Source organism: Schistocerca nitens, chromosome 1 (assembly GCF_023898315.1).
Source record: "Schistocerca nitens isolate TAMUIC-IGC-003100 chromosome 1, iqSchNite1.1, whole genome shotgun sequence".
In the NCBI taxonomy this organism is placed as follows: domain Eukaryota; kingdom Metazoa; phylum Arthropoda; class Insecta; order Orthoptera; family Acrididae; genus Schistocerca; species Schistocerca nitens.
Window position 1 is genome coordinate 1019921405 of NC_064614.1, and position 24156 is coordinate 1019945560.

Sequence of the window (24156 nt, forward strand, 5' to 3'; positions counted from 1 at the left end):
AAGGATGGAAATGCAATCGGCCAACAACAGGGATTGCATACAGATCACTCGTGCGATTCATCGTAGTGTATTGCCCCGCTGTGTGGGACCCGCAGCAAACGGGAATAACAGGGGATATTGAACGTATTCAAAGAAGGGCAGCACGAATGGTCACAGGTTTGTCTGATACGCGGGAGAACGTCACAGAGATGTTGAAGGGTTTGGCATACACATGAAGATACATCAGATATGAACAATACTTACAGAGCATATTTACAGAGTTTCAAGAACCGACTTTGAATGCAATATGAAACCCTGAATATCGCCCCTATGGGGATCATGAGAAGATCAGGTTTATCGCGGCACATACAGATGCATTTGGATTGAGAATATAAAAGAGCTTTGGAATAATTAAGACCAAATAAAGCAGACGGGACAGACAACATCTCGTTACATGTTGGATCTGTTACATGACAATCAATTTGCCTTTAGGAAAGGTAAAGCAAACAGAGAGGCAGCACTGATGTTGCGAGTGATGGAAATTTAAGACATATTCATAAGATTTGTCGACATGGAAAAAAGATCATAGTATGAAGGCTTTCACGACCGGATTACATATCTTCTGGTAAACCTTCCGGGATGTAAGGTCGTGGTCCATGAAACTCTTCAGCTCCTAACGTTTCGTCCAGAGCTGCCAGGGGTGTTTCTCCTCCGGTGAGTCTTGCCGACTGACGGGTCGGACGTCTGAGAGCGACTTATATATCGCAGAAAGTGGGCGTGGCCAGAGTTACACGTGATATGCAGAGATAATCTTTGTCAGAGATAAAACCTAAATATCGATCGTAATCTCGTCACGGATAAAACTGTCTAGCAATTCTGTAGTGCTCCCACGACCTTACATCCAGGAAGGTTTACCAGAAGATATGGAAAAAAGAGTTAGACAATTTCAGAGAGTGCAAGAATTCGAAATACTGAGAAAAATACGGGTAAGCTACCGGCACGGAGGGTTTATACAGTACGAACGAGAACCGAGTGGGAATAATAAGACTGCAATCCAAAGAAAAATGTGTTCGGATTATAAAGAGTATCGGACAGGGACGTAGTCTTTCGCTATACGTTGAAGAAGAAACGACGGAAATATGAAAGGTTCGAGAGTGGAATTAAAATTCATGGTCAAAGGACATATATGATAAGAATCATTGATGACATACTATCCTCAGCGTAAGCGAAGAGCAATTAGAGAATCTGTTCAATGGAATGAACTCTGAAATTGATACTGAATATGCATTGAGACTAAATCGATGAAAGACCAAAGTAATGAGAAGTATCAGAAAAGAGAACTGCGGTAAAGTAAACATCAGTATCGGAGATCACGAAGTAGACAAATTTGACGGATCTTTTCTACAAGGGCCGCAAAGTAACCCGTGATGGACGGAGCAAGGAGGACATAAGAAGCAAGCTAGCACCGGCTAGAAGGCGTTCCTGGCCAAGACAAGTCTACTAATATGGAGCATAGCCCTTAATCTGAGGAAGAAATTTCCGATGTACGTTTCGAGCACAGCGTTGTATGGCAGTAAGACATCGACTGTGGGGAAACCGAAAGAGGAGAGAATCGAAGCATTCGAAGCATTTGAGATGTGGTGCACAGACGAATGTTGAAAATTAGTTGGACTGATAAAGTAACGAATGAGGAGGTCCTGAATAGAATCGGTAAGGAAAGCAATATGTCGAAAACAGTGTCAAGGAGAAGGGATCGGATGACAGGATGATAGGAGATTTGTGAAGACGTCAGGGAATGACTTCCATGGTACTAGAGGGAGCTGTAGAGGGTATTAACTGTAAAGGAAGACATAGATTGGAATACGTCCTGCAAATAATTGCGGACATACGTTCAATTGATACTGTGAGATGAAAAGGTTAGCATAGGATGGAATTCGTGGCGGAGTTCGTGGTGGGCAACATTAAACCAGTTACAAGATTGTTGGCTCAAAAAATAAGTACATAACCAGAGGCATTTAAACCTCATTCATACGTGAATTGAGCGGCGAAAAAGCCTTATAAATAGCACAATGGAACGCACCCTGTGCCCTGCACTTCACAGTGGTTTGCAAACTATAGACGTAAATGTAGGTCGAAGAGAGGGAATGTGAGATGCGGGATATACAGCGTAAGATGACGGTATAGAAAGTTCGGGGGGGGGGGGGGGGAGGTGGAGTTAATCCTGCTGCAGAGTTATAGTGGTTGAATGATATGTAGAACGTGCTCGGAACATTAACAGTCGAATACTCCCTGGTTGGGAGTGCACGGGTAGCATGAATTGTTGGGTTGTTGAGGGATAACGTCATGGAGACCTCTAAGATGGGGCTCAGCCTCATAGATTAACGCGTCCTTGGCAATGCCGTACACGTAACTGAAATAAATCAGTTAATTTTCACTACAGATCACAGCTTCGTTAGAGCTCGTCTGATCCCGAAAGTTAGTCATTTCACAAGGTATATGTAAATTATTAACAATAAGTTCGCCCAGACAAGTTCAGTACTAAGTCACGACTAGCCTACACTCATTGAGACATCAGTAAGAGGAAACGTCGAAGTCTAAAAAGCGATCGCACTTCCATTCAGCAGTCCTTAAGGTGGCTTTTACTGAGTGTACCAGATCACTCTGCATTCATAGCACACTACAACTGTTGTATCTAATGAGTTACTCAGAAAGTTTCTCCTTTGCTAGGAAAGAGGTCACTGACACGAGATAAAACACAGTCTTATCACAACTAACAAAAATTCAAATGAGATTTCTGGATGAAAATCTGGTTCGTAACTTTTCCTTACATGAAGAGCATATGTAGCTTTACTCTTACACCTGCTTACTGTGATTGTGCTGTATTGAGTCATTTGTATACGAAAAAGTAAATATAACAATGTGACGTTTGTTGCAAGCTGCCTCCACGGTATTGGAATTTCGATGTTCAAGTTGGAAACAGCATTTTACCATCATCCCTGGACAATTTTGTATACTTTTGATTTTTTTGAATAAAAAAACACTATCTCAAGAAACGATTTTCATCTTACCTTTCCTATTGGAAGGGCCTTTATATTACGACGTGTTTCATTAACACTTCGAACAATGTGTAAAATACATTTTTTTGAGTCATCAGTCTTCTGAATGGTTTGATGCGGTCCGCCAATAATTCCTGTCCTGTGTCAACCTTTTCATCTCAGAGCAGCACTTGCAACTTACATCCTCAATTATTTGCTGAATGTATTCCAGTCTCTAGCTTCCTCTGCAGTTTTTGCCTTCTACAGCTCCATCTAGTACCATGGAAGCCATTTCCTGATGTCTTAAAAGATGTCCTATCATTTGGTCCCATCTCCTTGTCAACGTTTAAACATAACCCATTTCTCCCCGATTTTGTGAAGAACCTCCTCATTTATTACCTTATCAGTCCATCTATTTTTCGCCAGTCGGCTGTAGGAACAAATCTCAAATGCTTTGTTTCTCTTCCGTTCAGGGTTTTCCACAGTCTATGTTTCACTACCATACAGTAAATTCGCAGAAATGTCTTGACAACTCAAAGAAAGTGTCCTGTAACATTGACTATAACTGCGACGCAAGCAGTTTTTAAGTAGTCTTGGTTAGGAAGGCGTTGAAGCATGTGATGTCTGAAGATGGGTGTAATCCCGAAACGCGTAACAGGTTCTAATAAAAGAGTCAAATGAATATTTCATGACTTTATTGCGATTGTCCGGAATATTTTGCCATTGGAGAGATCATCATGACACTTTCTCAATAACAGACCATGTGTCCTTCGGATACACGTTATGTGTCTTTAATGGAGTGGTTTCAATTTCCTTTTGCATCCTTACGCCGTTGATCCTGGCGTCCAATGTGGAGGGGTGGGGGCAAAGTGGGCAGGGTCGTAATCCGAATCCTGGCCACCATGTCCCGTCCCTCTCTCCAGGAACCAAGGAAGGAATTGGGAACGTGGGTAGAGGTACAGCAAACATAGTTTATGTATTTATTTTTTGTCCTCTTTTATTGTTATTTACTTATTTTGTCATTAATAACACCGAGAAACCGGCCTCACGGGGGGAGGGTGGCGCTACATGACGTCAGGCTAACTGGGACTATCAACGTAAGGTTTTACCGTGAAAAACATTCCGATTGCGATTGAATATATCACTTCTAACGGTGTCCGCAGCTCGTGGTCTGGTGGTAGCGTTCTCGCTTCCCGCGCACGAGGTCCTGGGTTCGATTCCCGGCGGGGTCAGGGATTTTCTCTGCCTCGTGATGACTAGGTGTTGTGTGTTCATCATCATTTCATCATCATTGACTCGCAAGTCGCCGAAATGGCGTCAACTAAAAAGACTTGCAATAATGCAGCCAAACTTCCCCGCATCGGGCCTCCCGGCCAACAATGCCGTACGATCATTTCAGCATTTCATTTCACTTCTAACGGTGGAAGAGGCCGGGATCAACTCTTCATGACTAGATCACTCAAGCTCTGGGGTGGGTTAAGGAAAACACTGCAGAGGAAATTGGAGAACAATTGTTTGCATTTTGGGTTGCGGACAACTGCATACAAAGTCTGTCGCACCAACAACCAGACACCTACCGCCGATCTGCGCTCCAGGTGGCGGTCGTCTGTGTCCATAACATCACAGTCGACACACGACTGAGTGTTTGCGGGGTGAATCCTGTGAAGGCGTCACCGGCATACTTGCGTCCCATTGGCAGTAAGGTACCATGCAGGCTGGACGGCAGTGTCAAGATAAGGAGCGCACACCGATCGCCAAACGTCACGCCAGTCGACGTGGGAAGCTTCTCCTCAATAACACTCGGTGACCTGTGCTGCTGAAGACAACCATAGATGGCCTTCGTGGATGTCAATTGCGCCGGCAGTATCACATTACGGACGTAGCTCAGTTCAAGGAAAAAGGGTCGGAAATAAAAGGAGGGCCCCTCGCACCGTGGCAGGGTGAGGATTTCGTGCCTTATCTTGAACAGCAAGCCTTGGCAAACAAACTAAGCCATTGCCGCTAGCATGCGGCGGGCCATAGATAGTGGAATGGGAAGTGTCTGTGCCACGCAGGAGATACGTGACGCCAAATAAACATTACGTAGTGTGTGCGTCGCAGAAGATCGAGTGCTCTTAAACAGTGATCTAAGAGCCCACCTCGTAGTTGTGAAACTGGACATCGGCAGTTGAGGGCAATGGTCTGCCGCAGATCGTTTTCGAAATCAGGTCCTAACCATCGGAGAGCTTTGGACTGTTTGCAGTCAGTCCCGCACCTAGAATCATGGCGCTCGGTTTGAGGACGTTAAGGCAACTACGAGAAGCTTCGTCGTTGGTGGTAACCCATGCCAGTGGGTGCCTGACCTCAGCGCCGTTACGAAGACCGATGATGAGATCATCTACATAAGCAGTGTAGCTGTATACATGATCACCGAGAGTTATCCCACAGAGGTGTTGACGGAGGCCGCATAGCAACGCTTCCATGGCGAATGCATACATTGCAGAGATCGGACAGCCTTGACACATTGATCGACGAATCGAGATAGGAGTCTTAAGACGACCGGTGTAGAGTCCACGAGACGTTCCTCTACGAAGGAGACGCATTACGACGTCCACGGTAATATCAGGGGAGCCCATATTACGGAGTACTGCTTCCAGGTAGTCGTGATCGATTCGATCAAACGCCTGGTTGAAGTCAACAGCTGCCAGAAGTCCAGGCATACGACGAGCGTGAGAAAAGCGATTATGTCCAGATAGCAGCAGAGGTCAGTGCGGCTGCTGCTGGTACCTACCAAAGGAGTTTGATCAGGGGAAACCAAGTGCCGAACTGTCCTTTTAAGTCATGCAGCCAACAGCCAGGTGAAGATCTTTGTATCACTTTTGAGTAACGTGAAAGGGCGGCAATCGCATATCCGCGAAGTACCACGAGGTTTGTCGATAGCAATGAGCAAACGATCGAGGAAACGTCTGGAACCGCCACGAAAGATGACAAAAGGTGCTGACAAATTTCCGTCCACAATGGCGCCATAAGAGGACGAAATATCCGATAAAACTCCAGCAGGAGGCCGTTAGGGCCAGGAGAGCTGTTCGTAGAACCAGCCTGGATGGCGTCATCGTCCTCCGTGTCGTTAGCAGGCAGACCCATCGTCGCATCCGCGGGAACGGAGCCAAAGGAGAAACTTGGACACCACCGTAAAGTTGGCATGGCGGTGACGTTGCTCGGAGTACAGCGTAACATAATGTGCATGGAGGTTCAAAAATGGCTCTGAGCACTATGGGACTCAACTGCTGAGGTCATTAGTCCCCTAGAACTTAGAACTAGTTAAACCTAACTAACCTAAGGACATCACAAACATCCATGCCCGAGGCAGGATTCGAACCTGCGACCGTAGCGGTCTTGCGGTTCCAGACTGCAGCGCCTTTAACCGCACGGCCACTTCGGCCGGCTGTGCATGGAGGGCAGACCCGATATCCCGTTTGGTATGATAACACTTGCCATCATCAGTCTGCCCCGACTAGAAATAGAATCATTGGCACCAGCGATTCCACCACGGCTCAAGGTGTATGTGGCAAGATATGTCATAGAAGTCAATCATCTCGGGAATGACGAGGGCTGTTCGGAAAGTAACGCCCGCGAAATGGAAACCACTGTGAAATTCAGAAATGTTTTATTTGAAACAGTTAGCTAGACCTTCCATCTAATTCTCTACATAGTCGCCGCTCAGACGTAGAACTTTGTCGCAACGTTGTACCAACTTTCTATTGCCCTCGTCACGGAGGGCAGCCGCCTGTGCTTTCCACCAAATCTCTTCGCTGTTCTACAGCTTGTTGTCTGTGACAAAATGTTGTCTTCATAGCCAGTGGTTCATGTGAGTAGAAACTAAACTCAGTGGGAGCCAGTTACGGGCTGTATTGTTGGTAATGAAAGACTTTCTATCGAAAACGTTGCGGGAGCACCTTTATTGCCCCTGGAGAGTGCTGACGAGAACTGTCATGCCGAAGAAAATGCAAGACTCTCATGTTACGTGGACTGAATAACTTCAGGTGAAATCTCTCACTAGATCCTCATACTTGGCGGGAGACCCTTATTTCTAGGCATATTTAAGTTCTCACTGTGATCTCAGAACTGGAAAGAGCGGCGTCACGCGATCGATGAGCATACTAGAGACACTGCACAACACATCGGTGCAAAGTTTCATCGCATTTTCACTGTCGTTTCCATTTCGCGATCGATCGGACCTTGCTTTCCAAATGGCCCTCATATTTATCAGTCTGTTCAACCAGTTACGTGAAAGTGGTAGAGTAACACCTGGACAAAGTAACAGAAGGAAACGAGTGACGACAGAAGAGGAAGGAATTAATGCTCTTGCTGCTGTTGCAGCTGATCCGCGTTATAGCTCCCGCGCCACCGCACGAGGAGGTGGCGTCAGTCAGGCTAGTCTCCTACACATAGGTTCCATCTCTTCCGTTAAGACCTGCATGGGAACGATTGTGGAAAGTGTGTTAACTTTTGTTCTGGGCATTAAGACAGGACACTACAGATGTATTATGATGCATCTCGTTTAGTGATGAGGCCACATTTACTGTTTATGGCGAGGCAAACCAACAAAGCATGCACTATTCCCGTTGTCTTCGTTAGGTTGAACGTCAGCGTCCGTGTCGTGTGTGATAGTGTGAGATAGTGTGAGACAGTGAAGCATCAACTCAGATGCCCGTTATTCATAGACAGAACACTTAACGCGCACAAGTATTACATCTTCAGAACACCGATCTCTTACGAATGCTAGGATGTGTTCCTCTGCAGATTAGGAGAAACTTGCCGCAGCAATTCGATGACGAACCAGCCCATAGTGCACGAAGTACAACAGCATTTCTCCATCAATAATTTCAAATGGTTCAAATGGCTCTGAGCACTATGGGACATAACATCTGAGGTCATCAGTCCCCTAGAACTTAGAACTACCTAAACCTAACCAACCTAAGGACATCACACACATCCATGCCCGAGGCAGGATTCGAACCTGCGACCGTAGCCCTGGCGCGGTTCCAGACTGAAGCGCCTAGAACCGCTCGGACACAATGGCCGGTTGAATTATTTCCCAATCACTGCACTGGACGCTGTGACTTTGCCGGTCCTTTCCACGGATTTGATGCCTACACACTTTTTCTGCGGGAAAAAGCTTATAAAGGCAGTCTAAAAGGACATACCAACTACAACGAATGGTACAAAACGACGTATTAGTGCATCCTGCTCGGAAATTTCCGCGGAAATGCTAGCACATGTGTAGCAGTCGTTCCATACCAGACCGGAAGCGTGTACTGCTGCTACCGGTGTTCATTTTGAAGACAACCTGTGATGGCTAGTTGCTTCGTTACTGGTCGGAATCCATATGACTAGTGTATGCACTTACGGTGTTCTTCAGCGTGTGCTACCACAGGTATTGTACGAGTGCCAGAGCGGATCCTTTCAAAATTCGATATCTTATAAACGATCCGCACTAGAAATCTACAAAAAACACCACTGAAATTCTAATTTACACTACTTCTAGTTATTTAGTGTCAACAGGCACTGTTCCATTTAAAAGAACTGTATGTTTGCACAAAAAATACACCTTAAGTATTATTACAATCTGTCGATTGACTAAGAATACGAGCTCCTGACCACCAATCCATTTCGTGAAAACCGTACATCAATAGCACTTTCCATTTCCAATGTATTTGCTTTGCAAGTTTTACGTTATTCACCCTGCACGTAGGGCGGTCAGAAAAAGTCTAAGAGCTTGCAACGCTATGAAAAGTGTGTGTGTGTGTTGGGGGGGGGGGGGGGGGGAGCGGGATTTATCAATAATTGTTAAGAAAGAAATTCGTTTTATTGCGCCGTTCCCAAGTTATTTAGCCTTGAAGTTAGCCGATCATGCAAATTCACGTTGTCTGCCAGAGATAGTGTTGACATACTCTTTCTTTGTTTCTCAAACTGAACAAACGTAGCTTTTGCTTAAATTTATCACTTCCGAAAAGGCACATTTTAACTGATAATGACCATTTCAACACGTGATAACTCACGGACCAGCAGATGTATGTGCCTTACCTTTTGCGCAGCAACAGAATTGGCTACATTCAGTGATAAATAACTCTGAAAATGCACAACGCATCCAATATTTTTCTTAACAATTAATTCGCATCACGATATCCCCTGCAACACCCTTACAAGCTTTTCAGACTGTTTCTGAACAACCTGCACATATGGGGTGATTCACAAAGATATGCAAACATTTTAATAATAATTCTACAAGTACAATTAAGGGAAACGTTCAGATAAACATAGGTCCGCGAATGTTTAGTTACGGAGTTACGGCTAATAAGAGATTTGGCCCGAAATGTAGCAACTTGGCCGATGTGAAGCCTTCGCAGAACTGTACGGGGTTAAAGTGAAGGTCGATTTACATTTATTTTGTTGTTATTGGTGTAGTGAATATAATAAAACATGTCCCAGACGTGTATCTGCAGTAGTTTTCCAGAACTTTCAGAAAAGCAAAGATTATTATACAAGTAAATTTGTTTACTTTCCATTAAGAATGTAGAAAGGTTTTTGTCATTCTTGGCAACCGTTGGTGAGTTGTTTCAGTCGTTTCCTAACCTTGAAACATAATAACAACAGTGTATTTAAGTGAAACCACATAGTAACTGTTGCAGTTTGTAGACTATTTATGAAATTGGAATGCCTTTCAAGTTTACGACAGAGGAATACGCCGATATTGTGTTTATTTATGGCAGTTAACGAATATCGAGTACGTTATCCATGTCGGAGGATTCCGAATACATAAACCGTTAAGGGAGTATTTCGAATGTTACGTGAGACAAGTTCCCTACCTAGCGTTCATAATCAGTACGAACGCTCGATACGTGAAGACAACGATGAGGATATTATGGATGCTGTTCAACGTAGCCCCGGTATCAGTACACGACGTATCTCTCAACGATTAGGCATTTTACAGTCTAACGTATGGCGTACAATGAAGTACAATAATCTGTATGCTTAACATAAACAAAAAGTGCATCATTTACATCCGGGAGATCCTGCCCTTCGCTTGGAGTTGTACAACTGGTTAAATAGTAATCGGCGGTTACACACATTTTATTTACTGATAAGGTACAGTTTACTCGAGATGGTATAAACAATTTACATAACGAGTACGTATGGTCTGAAGCAAACCCCCATGCAACAGTGGAACGTAATTTCCAGCAAAGATTTGACATAAATGTGTGGTGTGGCATAATCAACGTACACTTTATTGGACCATTCATTTTTCCAGGATGTCTAACTGGCGAGACGTGCTTACATTTACGTCAAGAAGAAATGCACTGCTTGCTCAAAGATTTTCCGCTTGCTACGCGATTGCAAACGTATTTTGAGCATGACGGCGCACCTCCATATTTCACCAACGCCGTTACTACGCATTTAAATGACAATTTTCCCCAGAAATGGATTGGTCTTGATGCTACAAGTCTGTGGCCACTCAGATCGGCCGATTTAACAGCAATGAATTTTTGTGTCTCGGGGTGGATGAAAGACATAGTTTATGAGGACAAAGTTTATACATGTGAGGCATTACTTGCTCTCATTATGAATAAAAAAGACGATATTATGAAAAATCCTGTGAAACTTAGCCGTCCGGAGTGACCGAGCGGTTCTAAGCGCTTCAGTCTGGAAACGCGCGACCGCTATGGTTGCAGGTTCGAATCCTGCCTCGGGCATGGGTGTGTGTGATGTCCTTAGGTTAGTTAAGTTTAAGTAGTTCTAAGTTCTAGGGGACTGATGACCTCAGATGTTAAGTCCCATAGTGCTCAGAGCCATTTGAACCATTTTTTTTTTTTGTCGTGAAACTTAAATGAGCCACAAAATCTGTTCATACACGTGCAGCTAAATGCAGTGAACTCGATGGAGACATTTTTGAACATTTATTGTGAATGTGGTGCTTAATTGTATGTACACTGTGCAACTTCCTTAACACTGAGCTTTGTTTATTCCGGTTTTACATGAATTCACGTCTGCTCTGACGTCAATAAAAGCTGATTATATGCCACATTCTTTTTCCAAAATTAAATTCTCTATAACTTATGTTGAAAACTTAGTGCAGTGGTCTGGAATTTAAAAAATCAAATTGGCACAAGTACATAGTACATTAAAAATTTTACGAAATTACGTCTTCGCTTCTCTGCATACTCTGGTAAACTATTGCAGATACACGTCTCGGCTATGTTTTATTAGATTCACCAGTTCAATAACAACGAAATAAATGGAAATCGTGCTTTACTTTAACCTCGTATAATTTTTGGATGGCTTCCTATTAGTCAAGTTGCTAAATTTCTGGCAAAATCTTTTACTAGCCGTAACGAAACATTTGTGGACCTATGTTTATTTGACATTTTTCTTTAGCTTTGCTTGTAGAATGCCATATTAAAATCACCCTGTATAAGAGCGCGTCCGTCCTAACAGTCGACAGCTGCAGTTTCTCTTTTGTTTCGGCAGATATTTGCAATTTCGTTTTTGAGATGTGTAACTGGACCTAGCCCAAGGAAATAATGATCATAATGTGTTTCATACGATGCCCATATGTCGACGGAAAAAGTCGGTTTGTTTTCGGTTGACAAGAAAATAATTTACAAAGCGAAATGCAACGTGACGACTCGTTAGAGTGGTCCAAGTTAGTCTAGTGCGATATTTGTTTAATCGGTAAGTACTGACAGTGGCAGCCAAACAGGAAGAATATCCATGACTCTAGTAGCGACACCACCACAAATGCCTGCTCTGACTGCTGCCGCCATGCAGCGGTGCCGCTCAATCGCTACTGGAGTACTAGTTAGCCTTCGTTATTCTCCGTTATACTCGCTGTCCTTTCTACGTTGGTATTGTCCACTTAAACCCGACAGAAAAAGTCACGAGCTTTCTGTTAAATGTACAGCTCATTATCTCCCTACGCTCAGAGTCTCGGTTGGTGAGTCTCTGAGAATACGGACAAGGTGAGTTCGGAGCTAAAGTAACAGGCGCGCTGGCGAGTTGAAACTAGTATACGGAGCCCCTCTCTAATGTCTAGTAGACTTATGCTCGCTCTACTGGTCAAAATATGGCTGGAGCGTTTACAGAATTGTGCGCCACGACGGCCTTAAATATTGGCATGAACTGTTTGCCACGATGTGACGTGGCGGACGCCACAGCTGGTTCAACGCTCCCGCGTGACCCGCAGGAGCCGAGCGCCTAGCGCCGTGACACGTGGCAGCCTGCCGTGACGTCACACAGTGTTCCGCTGAGGACGCGCGAGCCGCCCAGAAACTGGGTCGGCGTGCTGGCTACGTCATAGCCCTCTGCTCTCCTCTCACTGGGCGCCCGGCGCTCGATGTTGGTGGCCGCGCATTCAAGCACCACCTGTAGTGTTGCCTGCTGACGCGGCGACCCACACGACGCATCTGCATCAACAGCCGGTCCTCCACAGGGGCAGACAGGTCGGCATCGTGTTTACTCTCCCTGTTCCCTCATCAACCTACAATATGCACACAATCCTTACAAGCATCTGCACAAGACTGCTACACAGATATCGTGTTCGACAATACGATAATCGAGAACTGTAGGGTTTTGACATTCCAGCGTGAACTCGTTTTTCTCGACAAATGAAGTATTCCAATTAAAAAAAAATGGTTCAAATGACTCTGAGCACTATGGGACTTAACATCTGAGGTCATCAGTCCCCTAGAACTTAGAACTAATAAAACCTAACTAACCTAAGGACATCACACACATCCATGCCCGAGGCAGGATTCGAACCGGCGACCGTAGCAGTCGCGCGGTTCCGGACTGAAGCGCCTAGAACCGTTCGGCCACCGCGGCCGGCGAAGTATTCCAATATTCAATCCGAGAGGATCGTTCTGAAGTGTTGGTCGAAACAGTATTAATTTTCCATTGCAGAAGCTCTCACGCCTGAATTGTCAAAACGACATAGGCAAATAACACTATATGACTAGAGACATGCTGTGTGATACGTAGAGTCAGTATGTTGTCTCCTTTGGAACGATTCAAGGCGTCGAGTGCACTGACGGCTCAATGACGGGCTTAACCCACAGTGTGTGGAGGTTGTAGTACAAGCCGGATGCGGTTCTATGACGTATTGGCGGTGTTTCCGCAACATTACTTGTGCGCGTCCACTCTGGCTACTGTCGTATGTAAAGTACACAAGCGGCAAGACGCAGTCAATACCTTCGCTGCGCAGTGCCGATGGTACTGTTACCGACGACTGTGCCGCTAAAGCGGAGTTATTGAACGCAGTTTTCCGAAATTCCTTCACCAGTGAAGACGAATGGAATATTCCATAATTTGAAACACGAACAGCTGCTACCATGAGTTTCATAGAAATAGATACCTTAGGGGTTGCGAAGCAACTCAAATCGCTTGATACGGGCAAGTATTCAGGTCCAGATTGTATACCGATTAGGTTCTTTTCAGATTACGCTGATACAATAGCTCCCTACTTAGCCATTATATACAACCGCTCGCTCACCGATAGATGTGTACCTTCAGATTGGAAAATTGCGCAGGTCGCACCAGTGTTTAAGAAGGGTAGTAGGAGTAATCCATCGAACTACAGACCTATATCATTGACGTCGGTTTGCAGTAGGGTTTTGGAGCATATACTGTATTCAAACATTATGAATCACCTCGAAGGGAACGATCTATTGATACGTAATCAGCATGGTTTCAGAAAACATCGTTCTTGTGCAACGCAGCTAGCTCTTTATTCGCACGAAGTAATGGCCGATATCGACAGGGGATCTCAACTTGATTCCGTATTTCTACATTTCCGGAAAGCTTTTGACACCGTTCCTCACAAGCGACTTCTAATCAAGCTGCGGGACTATGGGGTATCGTCTCAGTTGTGCGACTGGATTCGTGATTTCCTGTCAGGAAGGTCGCAGTTCGTAGTAATAGACGGCAAATCATCGCGTAAAAGTGAAGTGATATCAGGTGTTCCCCAGGGAAGCGTCCTGGGACCTCTGCTGTTCCTGATCTATATAAATGACCTGGGTGGCCATCTGATCAGTTCTCTTAGGTTGTTCGCAGAGGATGCTGCAATTTACCGTCTAGTAAGGTCATCCGAAGACCAGTATCAGTTGCAAAGCGATTTAGAAAAGATTGCTGTATGGTGTGGCAGGTGGCAGTCGACGCTAAATAACGAAAAGTGTGAGGTGATCCACATGAGTTCCAAAAGAACACCTGGGTGTTAAAATTACGAACAACTTCAGTTGGAAAGACCACATAGATAATATTGTGGGGAAGGCGAGCCAAAGGTTGCGTTTCATTGGCAGGACACTTAGAGGATGCAACAAGTCCACTAAAGAGACAGCTTACACTACACTCGTTCGTCCTCTGTTAGAATATTGCTGCGCGGTGTGGGATCCTTACCAGGTGGGGTTGACGGAGGACATCGAAAGGGTGCAAAAAAGGGCAGCTCGTTTTGAATTGTCACGTAATAGGGGAGAGAGTGTGGCAGATATGATACGCGAGTTGGGATGGAAGTCATTAAAGCAAAGACGTTTTTCGTCGCGGCGAGATCTATTTACGAAATTTCAGTCACCAACTTTCTCTTCCGAATGCGAAAATATTTTGTAGAGCCCAACCTACATAGGTAGGAATGATCATCAAAATAAAATAAGAGAAATTAGAGCTCGAACAGAAAGGTTCGTTTTTCCCGCGCGCTGTTCGGGAGTGGAATGGTAGGGATTGTGGTTCGATGAACCCTCTGCCAAGCACTTAAATATGAGTTGCAGAGTAATCATGTAGATGTAGATGTAGATGTGGACTAGAACTAGGATGTTAGCCAAGAGTCTCGCTGATCACGATTTGCTCTTTCTTCTGTATCTCCACATCTCCAAAATGACAACAGTTTTATTCAAAAAGCTAGATGTTTACGTAGTACGTTCCTGATTTGACGAACACTCCTGTCGCAACGTACACTGTCAAGCTGAATGAGACAATATTAATCTCGCAGGAAATGACTGTGACTGGAACTACAGGCCAAAACTGGTAATCAACATCCACAAAATTTCGTAGCTGTACAGAATCTGCTGTCATTGAGTGGATTGATTTGACTATCTAATAAGCGAGAAAAGTGTAAACTTGCCAAATTGAAGCCATTAGCAAGGGTAGATTCCTCTCGTTGCTTGTCTGGCGTTGCGGACGGTAGCCGACAAAAATGTCCCGCAACAGCACCATAGCGTTACATTCGCTGCTAAATGGTGAACAGTGGTCTGCGAAAGTGTGTAGCGTTAAAAGTCAAAGTTCCATAGTTAAGCAAAGCAGCGTAAAATTACACCATAATCATCAGTGTCTAACGAAGAATGGAAGAAAAAAAACATGCTAGCAGATGTATTTCCTAGTACAGGCAAAAAACCAAACAGAAATTACCGTAAGAAAAAACTAAAAAAATTATTAACGAACTGTTTTTCGATCCAGAAAACAATTCAAGTTGTGTCTTCAGTCCACAGACTAGTTTGATGCAGCTCTCCATGCTACTCTATCCTGTGCAAGCTTCTTCACCCCCAGTACCTACTGCAACCTACATCCTTGAGAATCTGTTTAGTTTATTCATCTGTTTGTCTCCCTCTACGATTTTTATCCACCACGCTGCCGTCCAGTACTAAACTGGTGATCCCTTGATGCCTCAGAAAATGTCCTACCAACCAATCCCTCCTTTTAGTTAAGTTGTGCAACAAATTTCTCTTCTCCCCAGTTCAATACCTCATCATTGGTTATGTGATCTACCCATCCAATCTTTAGCATTCTTCTGTGGGACCACATTTCGAAAACTTCTATTCTCTTCTTGTCTAAACTATTTATCATCCACGTTTCACTTCCATACATGGCTACACTCCATACAAATACTTTCAGAAACGATTCCCTCACACTTTAATCTATACTGGATGTTAACAAATTTCTCTTCGTCAGAAACGCTTTCCTTGCCATTGCCAGTCTACATTTTATATGCTCTCTACTTCGACCATCATCAGTTACTTTGCTCCCCAAATAGCAAAACTCATTTACTACTTTAAGTGTCTCATTTCCTAATCTAATTCCCTCAACTTTTTATCATACAATATTGCGAAGAAGTATCTTTTAAATAATATTTGAAGAAGAAGCATGTAATATTTGATCACATGACCACTGTTATACTGAAATTTATAAAAACTGGAAGTTTGAATGTTAAATGAATTCCAAGGCGAAGCTTGACGGAATACAGCAGTATAGTGGTATGGATAGCGGACCGCGACTACTCTGATAAAATGCATACAGTTGGCCCTAGATTCTATAATCAGTAAAGAAGCATGAACAGAACATTTTGAAAGACTGAACTAATAATGGAAACTGTAGTTTTCAAATGTGTCGATATCTATAAAGGGTAATGAACACTGTGAATGCGTTTGTAACTAATGTACGCTGGAACTTAAGCGTATCACTCAAAATAGCAACATTTTCGGTGTAGATACAAGCTTCCAAGAAACTATGTCCTTCGAGTCCCAGAAAACTTGCTATGATGTTAAACAGAGAACTTTTCGGGCAGCCGAATAAGAGAAAATTGTGTTGGATTGTAAGGGAGTAGCCCCCTCAGTCTTTTGGTCGTGAAATCCAATAGAAAGATAGAAGGATGTCACGTGGAGGATACAAGATGCTGGAGGAGGAGCAATTGATGTCCGTGTCATAAAAAGCACTTGCAAGCACTTTTGCCAAATGATTTTGAATATTGATCACATCTCTGTTAATAATACGTCGTTGTTTCAGATTGCCCTGTTTCCTAAAGTAGAGAGCAGTGTCGATGACCTCTACGGTGGGTGGTAGAGCTAGGCTGCTAGTGGACAGAACAGCCTGTAGTTCATCACCCTAGGAGTGTGTACAACGGTGTAGAAGGTAGATGCCTAGTTGTCTATCGTTCCATTATGAAAACAGTGTTGTTAAGTATTGGTTTTATTCCATATCAAACTACACTAGTCATATGATGAGACGGTGTCAAGAGGTGCAGCTTCGCCAGACGGGCCCGTGGTACAACACTATAGTTCGTATTGTTGACTGATCTATAGTGTTTTACTTCCACAGTAAATATCGTATATAGCTCACGTCACTGGTTACCAACAACGATTTTCTGTAGCACCTGGGGGCAAAAATTGTACAATGGCACCCAAGACGCTCGTCTTTCTTCCAGTTCAAGTGGTCCACTTTACTCAGCATTCACACGCGGGTTGATGCTAGGATTGCTAGACACTGTAACTCGTCAGCGAGAGTATTTCAATGCAGCGCCAGCACTCTTCCATTTTTATGCTCGAGAACACCTAATAAATCGACATCCTAATCGTTGGATCGGAAAGAAAGATCTCGTCCCTGTATCAAATGCTGATCACAGTCATCCGGATATTCTCACACAGAGCTACATGAAGCTCTATTTGTATGAAACCACAGTTTTTACTAATGTAAAGTTCACTGGTGAGATTGTAGTCATATTTCTCGTCATGTGGCAGACACTGTACGCAGAGTGATTCAAAATTCCTGTTACAGACTTCTGGAACTCATGTCCGGTAGTGTACCGTTTGGATGTAAAATCTGTTTGAGGATCGCATCACTTTGAAACCTCCCGCTTCACGGTACGCACACAGTGGAGACAACGAGCTCTGACATGCGTGCTCTACAGGAGGCCCTGGAATGGGCAGTGTGTCCTCGGATTCTCTTCTACGTGACCAAGGACTTTCTTTTGAAAGTCGGAGTCCAGCACGTTCGGGGAACACCACAGCCAACACTTCTAGTTCTGAATGTACCAACTTCTCGCTGACGTTATTGTGATCACACTAATATTTTATGTAATTTCATAATTATAGCAGGGACTGAGAATGGCGACCTCTTCTCAGGTTGCGTGCGAATCGTGGAATTGGAAATCTGAGAGCCATCCGATCTTCAAACTTACTGTATATGCAAAAACTGTTTCCGGACATGGGTTCCTGGTGAAAACTTCATCAACTAAGTCTACAACACCAATAAGCTTGTAATGGAGTTTTTAATGACCCTTTACATTTTACATGACATGGAAAAACTATATGCGTCTTTGTTATGCATGCTTTCACATAGACGACTGTCACTTTGAACATTTTATCCGGTCTATATGTTTTTTCTACAAGGTTCAAATTGTTCGTGTGAATACAGAAAGAAATATACATTTGTGAACTTTGGTTACCTACCTCAAGGGGTCGTCAGCCCAGTGTAAAGTTTGGGTGTGTACGCATCAATAACTCAGTCGCAACCTAAGTTCCAAATATAAACCTGGCAAAAACGAGTTTAAGATCGAGGAGTATCAAACAGGTAAGCTTTTCCGAAATTATAATGTTTTCTGACAGTTGCTTTGGAACAATCCTCGTACTAAATAGTAATGTAAGTTGCTGGATTGACTCATAAAGCTCGGTGTCATGAGAATATACATTCGCTGATTTTTAATATTGTTTCGCACTCTGTGCATTTTGTTGGTTTAAATTGTTGGTTTGTTGCACTGTACATGAAATTGTAATTTGTTAAAAAAGCCACTTTGGTTGCTAAAAAGGTTTAAATGTACGGTAAATGGCTATAAACCTGAATTTGTCCAACAGCTCATCTAGTTTGTAAAAGAGTATGTCGACGTGATCCCGGCTGCAACCTGCCGCTCGCTACAAACCCGTAGATTCAGCTGTATCAGTTATAAGTTTTCATGTCTTTTCATGAAATCGGATAAACGTCTCCACAAGATTTCTGTTTTGTGTTACGGAATCATTGATTTGTATAAACACTTTGTATGTGTGTATGTATTGAACTGGCGACCTGGAAACGACGGAGAGGCTTCGTCAACTCCGTAGCAATCAGTGGTAGACAAACCCGCAACAGGTTACAACAGACCACTCAGCCCACCGTCGCCCCACACTGAACATGAGGTTACTGTGCGGTTCAGCCCCTACTGGACCCCCAGGGAACGTCTCATTCCAGACGAGTGCAACCCCAATGTTCAGGTGGTACAGTAATTATGAAGTACGCGTACGTCGAGACAGTGCTCGCGCAGCAATCGCCGACATAGTTTAACTGAGGCGGAATAAGGGAAACCAACCCACATTCGCCTAGGCAGATGGAAAACTGCTTTAAAAACCACCCACAGGCTGGCCGGCACACCGGACCTCAACACTAATCCACCGGGCGGATTCGTGCCGGGAACTAGCACGCTTTCCCGCTCGGGAAGCAGTGCATTAGACCGCACGGCTAACTAGGCGGGCATAAACACTTTACTCAAGGCCTTAAGATGGTGGTTTAGCTTCCGAACGTGATTGTGCAATACAGTCTCCTTTTCGTCCATGAATGTTCACGGAAAGAAGCTTATTAGTTCTTAAAACAAGTTTCATGGCCATCTCTTCCTTTTGCCGCATACTTTAAATTTATGCACATCATGTATCTCTTGGTATGAACCGCGAGGAAGGCCGCTAGCGCAAATGCGCTGCTTCCTGGACTCGGGTAGGCGCACCAGTCCCGGATCGTATCCGCCCTCGTGCATTAACGAGGGCCGGTGTGCCAGCCAGCCAGGCTGGATGTGGTTTTTAGGCGGTTTTCCACATCCCAACAGGTGAATACCGGGCTGGTCCCCAAGTTCCACCTCAGTTACACGACTCGCTGACATTTGAAACACGTTAGCCCTATTTCATGATTTACACTAGACGCAGAGAGCTGGGGTACACTGATTGTGTCCCAGGGGGTACAGGATGGCGGCAGGAAGGGCATACACCCACCCCTTCCAATTAACTTTGCCGAATCCGATTGTAACCACGCCGACTCTGCGATAACTGCGGGACAAAGGCGTAAGCAAAAGACGAAGAAGAAGAAGATGTACTTCTTGGAACTGGATATGTCTCACTGATTGATATTCAGGAAGCCTGACTTCCTCTACAGCTTTTTTCTTGCTATTTTAGTCCCATTTATGTCTCACTTCTCCTTCTTTGCTTGAGCTATTTGCTTGGTCCGGTAGAAATAGAAATTCCTTCGTCGCTTATAACTCGAACGGACTGTTGTAACAGATTTACATTTTTTTATTATTTTTGCGGCAGAAAATATGAGAATAATATAAATCTAAAGATGTCATAAAATGTAACAGCATTTATCCTCGGGCAGATCACAGCACTCGAAAGTAAAGTTAGTGTACTGAAAAACTCTGTGGAACACATAAGGTGTCTCTATTCCGAAATGTTGTTTTGATTCCAAATACACTCCTGGAAATGGAAAAAAGAACACATTGACACCGGTGTGTCAGACCCACCATACTTGCTCCGGACACTGCGAGAGGGCTGTACAAGCAATGATCACACGCACGGCACAGCGGACACACCAGGAACCGCGGTGTTGGCCGTCGAATGGCGCTAGCTGCGCAGCATTTGTGCACCGCCGCCGTCAGTGTCAGCCAGTTTGCCGTGGCATACGGAGCTCCATCGCAGTCTTTAACACTGGTAGCATGCCGCGACAGCGTGGACGTGAACCGTATGTGCAGTTGACGGACTTTGAGCGAGGGCGTATAGTGGGCATGCGGGAGGCCGGGTGGACGTACCGCCGAATTGCTCAACACGTGGGGCGTGAGGTCTCCACAGTACATCGATGTTGTCGCCAGTGGTCGGCGGAAGGTGCACGTACCCGTCGACCTGGGACCGGACCGCAGCGACGCACGGATGCACGCCAAGACCGTAGGATCCTACGCAGTGCCGTAGGGGACCGCACCGCCACTTCCCAGCAAATTAGGGACACTGTTGCTCCTGCGGTATCGGCGAGGACCATTCGCAACCGTCTCCATGAAGCTGGGCTACGGTCCCGCACACCGTTAGGCCGTCTTCCGCTCACGCCCCAACATCGTGCAGCCCGCCTCCAGTGGTGTCGCGACAGGCGTGAATGGAGGGACGAATGGAGATGTGTCGTCTTCAGCGATGAGAGTCGCTTCTGCCTTGGTGCCAATGATGGTCGTATGCGTGTTTGGCGCCGTGCAGGTGAGCGCCACAATCAGGACTGCATACGACCAAGGCACACAGGGCCAACACCCGGCATCATGGTGTGAGGAGCGATCTCCTACACTGGCCGTACACCACTGGTGATCGTCGAGGGGACACTGAATAGTGCACGGTACATCCAAACCGTCATCGAACCCATCGTTCTACCATTCCTAGACCGGCAAGGGAACTTGCTGTTCCAACAGGACAATGCACGTCCGCATGTATCCCGTGCCACCCAACGTGCTCTAGAAGGTGTAAGTCAACTACCCTGGCCAGCAAGATCTCCGGATCTGTCTCCCATTGAGCATGTTTGGGACTGGATGAAGCGTCGTCTCACGCGGTCTGCACGTCCAGCACGAACGCTAGTCCAACTGAGGCGCCAGGTGGAAATGGCATGGCAAGCCGTTCCACAGGACTACATCCAGCATCTCTACGATCGTCTCCATGGGAGAATAGCAGCCTACATTGCTGCGAAAGGTGGATATACACTGTACTAGTGCCGACATTGTGCATGCTCTGTTGCCTGTGTCTATGTGCCTGTGGTTCTGTCAGTGTGATCGTGTGATGTATCTGACCCCAGGAATGTGTCAATAAAGTTTCCCCTTCGTGGGACAATGAATTCACGGTGTTCTTATTTCAATTTCCAGGAGTGTAGTTCAAATGGTTCTGAGCACTATGGGACTTGACTGCTGATGTCATCAGTCCCCTAGAACTTAGAACTGCTTAAACCTAACTAGCCTAAGGACATCACACACATCCATGCCCGAGGCAGGATTCGAGCCTGCAACGGTTCCGGTCGCGCGGTTCCAGATTGTAGCGCGTAGAACCTCTCGGCCACATCGGCCGGCTTCAAAATAGTGTGAGCGTCCTTGATCCTTCGTAGTTCACACTTTAGTGGCGCGCCAGAGTTTAAAAACAACCACCACCTCATACAACCTGCTGTCTGTTATTACTCAGCCGGTCGGCCGAAGTGGCCGTGCGGTTAAAGGCGCTGCAGTCTGGAACCGCAAGACCGCTACGGCCGCAGGTTCGAATCCTGCCTCGGGCATGGATGTGTGTGATGTCCTTAGGTTAGTTAGGTTTTAGTAGTTCTAAGTTCTAGGGGACTAATGACCTCAGCAGTTGAGTCCCATAGTGCTCAGAGCCATTTGAACCATTACTCAGCCTTTGTCCTACACAACTGTCTGTCCACTGCCATTTGTAGTACCTTAATCTATTAAGTGGACTCAGACAGACCATGTTACTAGGAATATATACGCTTACAATTTAAGAACTTGAACAGCTCATGCTTTCAGATAAATTTTGGCTGTACTGAGCGAAAATCTTTAAAATATCGTACAGACAATTAGCTTAAATCAGAGGCAAAGTGATACACTCCACCACAGCCAGTACTGAAAGAAGTAGAGAGGAAGACCTCTCCTTTCACGCCCCGCCAAAAGAGTGTTTCTACTGTGTGAATTGTCATATAAGGCACCAGGTGCTGTTTCATTGTCAGAGCAAACACGAAAATGCACTGTTGGCTTCATTTGATGGCGACATGTGGCATATTTACAACATTAGCGGATAACGCGTTTTATGGCACACAGCCGGCCCATGCCGCTGGCAGTATTGCATGTTGACAAGCGTTTGTTTCACTGTGCGCCGCTCGTAACCCCTACGTGCCCAGTCGTTTTACTGCGGCTGATTAAATTTCCAACGTATGGATTTTCGTTTTGGCTTCGTTCTGTACACGCCGGCCGTTTATCTCTTGTGACCATGTTTTCCAGCGAGTCATGAATAAGTACATATGACACATTACAATGGCTCGTCAGTGACTCAGGCACTGTCGCTTAATACATTGCGAAGGTATGTAGGGAATATCCTATCGAATATGCTGCTTGATTGTTTATTTCATGCCTAATTTCCGCTTTGCTCGTGTTGTGACCTTTAACCGGTGGATTTGCATCTATTCAGTCAACCTAATTTCACAAAAAAGTAGGAGAATAATATTTTGTATCGATAAAGTTATCGTAGAGTGTTATCCACCTGTTAAGTACTTAGGTTCGGATGCACATTCAAGCATATTTTGAATTAATAGATTACGCAACTATTTGAATTTGAGGTAACAGATGTGAGCCACATCGTGGCTATGAAGAGAAGATATCTCGTAAGTGCAGTCCGCGTCCTCATTATCTTAACCCCTTTAATTATTTGTAACTAGAATACGTTCAGATAGGGATGGGTGGGTGATTCAGTCAAGGAGGTACTAACATACGGCACTGGTATTATCTTGGAAAAAGAAAAGAAGCCAGATTGGAGTAGGACTCAAGCTCTGAGGGTTCCTTACTAACTTTATTATGTATGTAAACCGTGCATCCATTCTGACAATCGAGAATCTAGACCTTATTTGACTGTATACTGGCAAGGTATCAGTCCTTGGAATTCCAAGACTTCAGAGAATATTTTAATTTCATGTCCGCACTCGGATAACAAATGAAAGAAGAAACGTTTTTTCGTGTGCTTTAATAAAAAATCAACGCATTCCTGATTTTTCCTGCACATGTACTGCTAAACCTTTCACCTTGCCAATTTTCATGATCCAAAGCCAACGGGATCTATAGTTTTTAATGAGAGTTTCTATCAAACTAAATGACATAGATTTCATTGACTTAGACTCTTTTCGTCCTCTGCACCTTAATATGTCACATATATCTCAACATGATATGTCTGACAGTTCCTGACGAACAAGATGCAACGCTCGTAACAGTTAGACAAACAGACGGTCGGACAAAATAATTGTTCCGATATAATTGCAAATTAAAGCTTTTCGGAGATTTTTACCTTGTACTGTGAAAGACTACTTCTTCAAAAATTTCATGATTCTAGGTCGACGGAAGTATCCAACAAGTTTTGATGAATGAGCTTGCGACTATCAAAATATGTGATTTAAGTGCCAGTATGTTTTGACTGCACTGACTTACATTTATCACACAGCTAAGGGGCTATAGACCTTAGTACGTGACACGTTCCTGAGAAAAACTAGTTTTAGTAATCGGACAGATAAGCAGACAGACGCACACCGAAAATGCTGCTTTTGAGGTAAGAGACCATGAAAA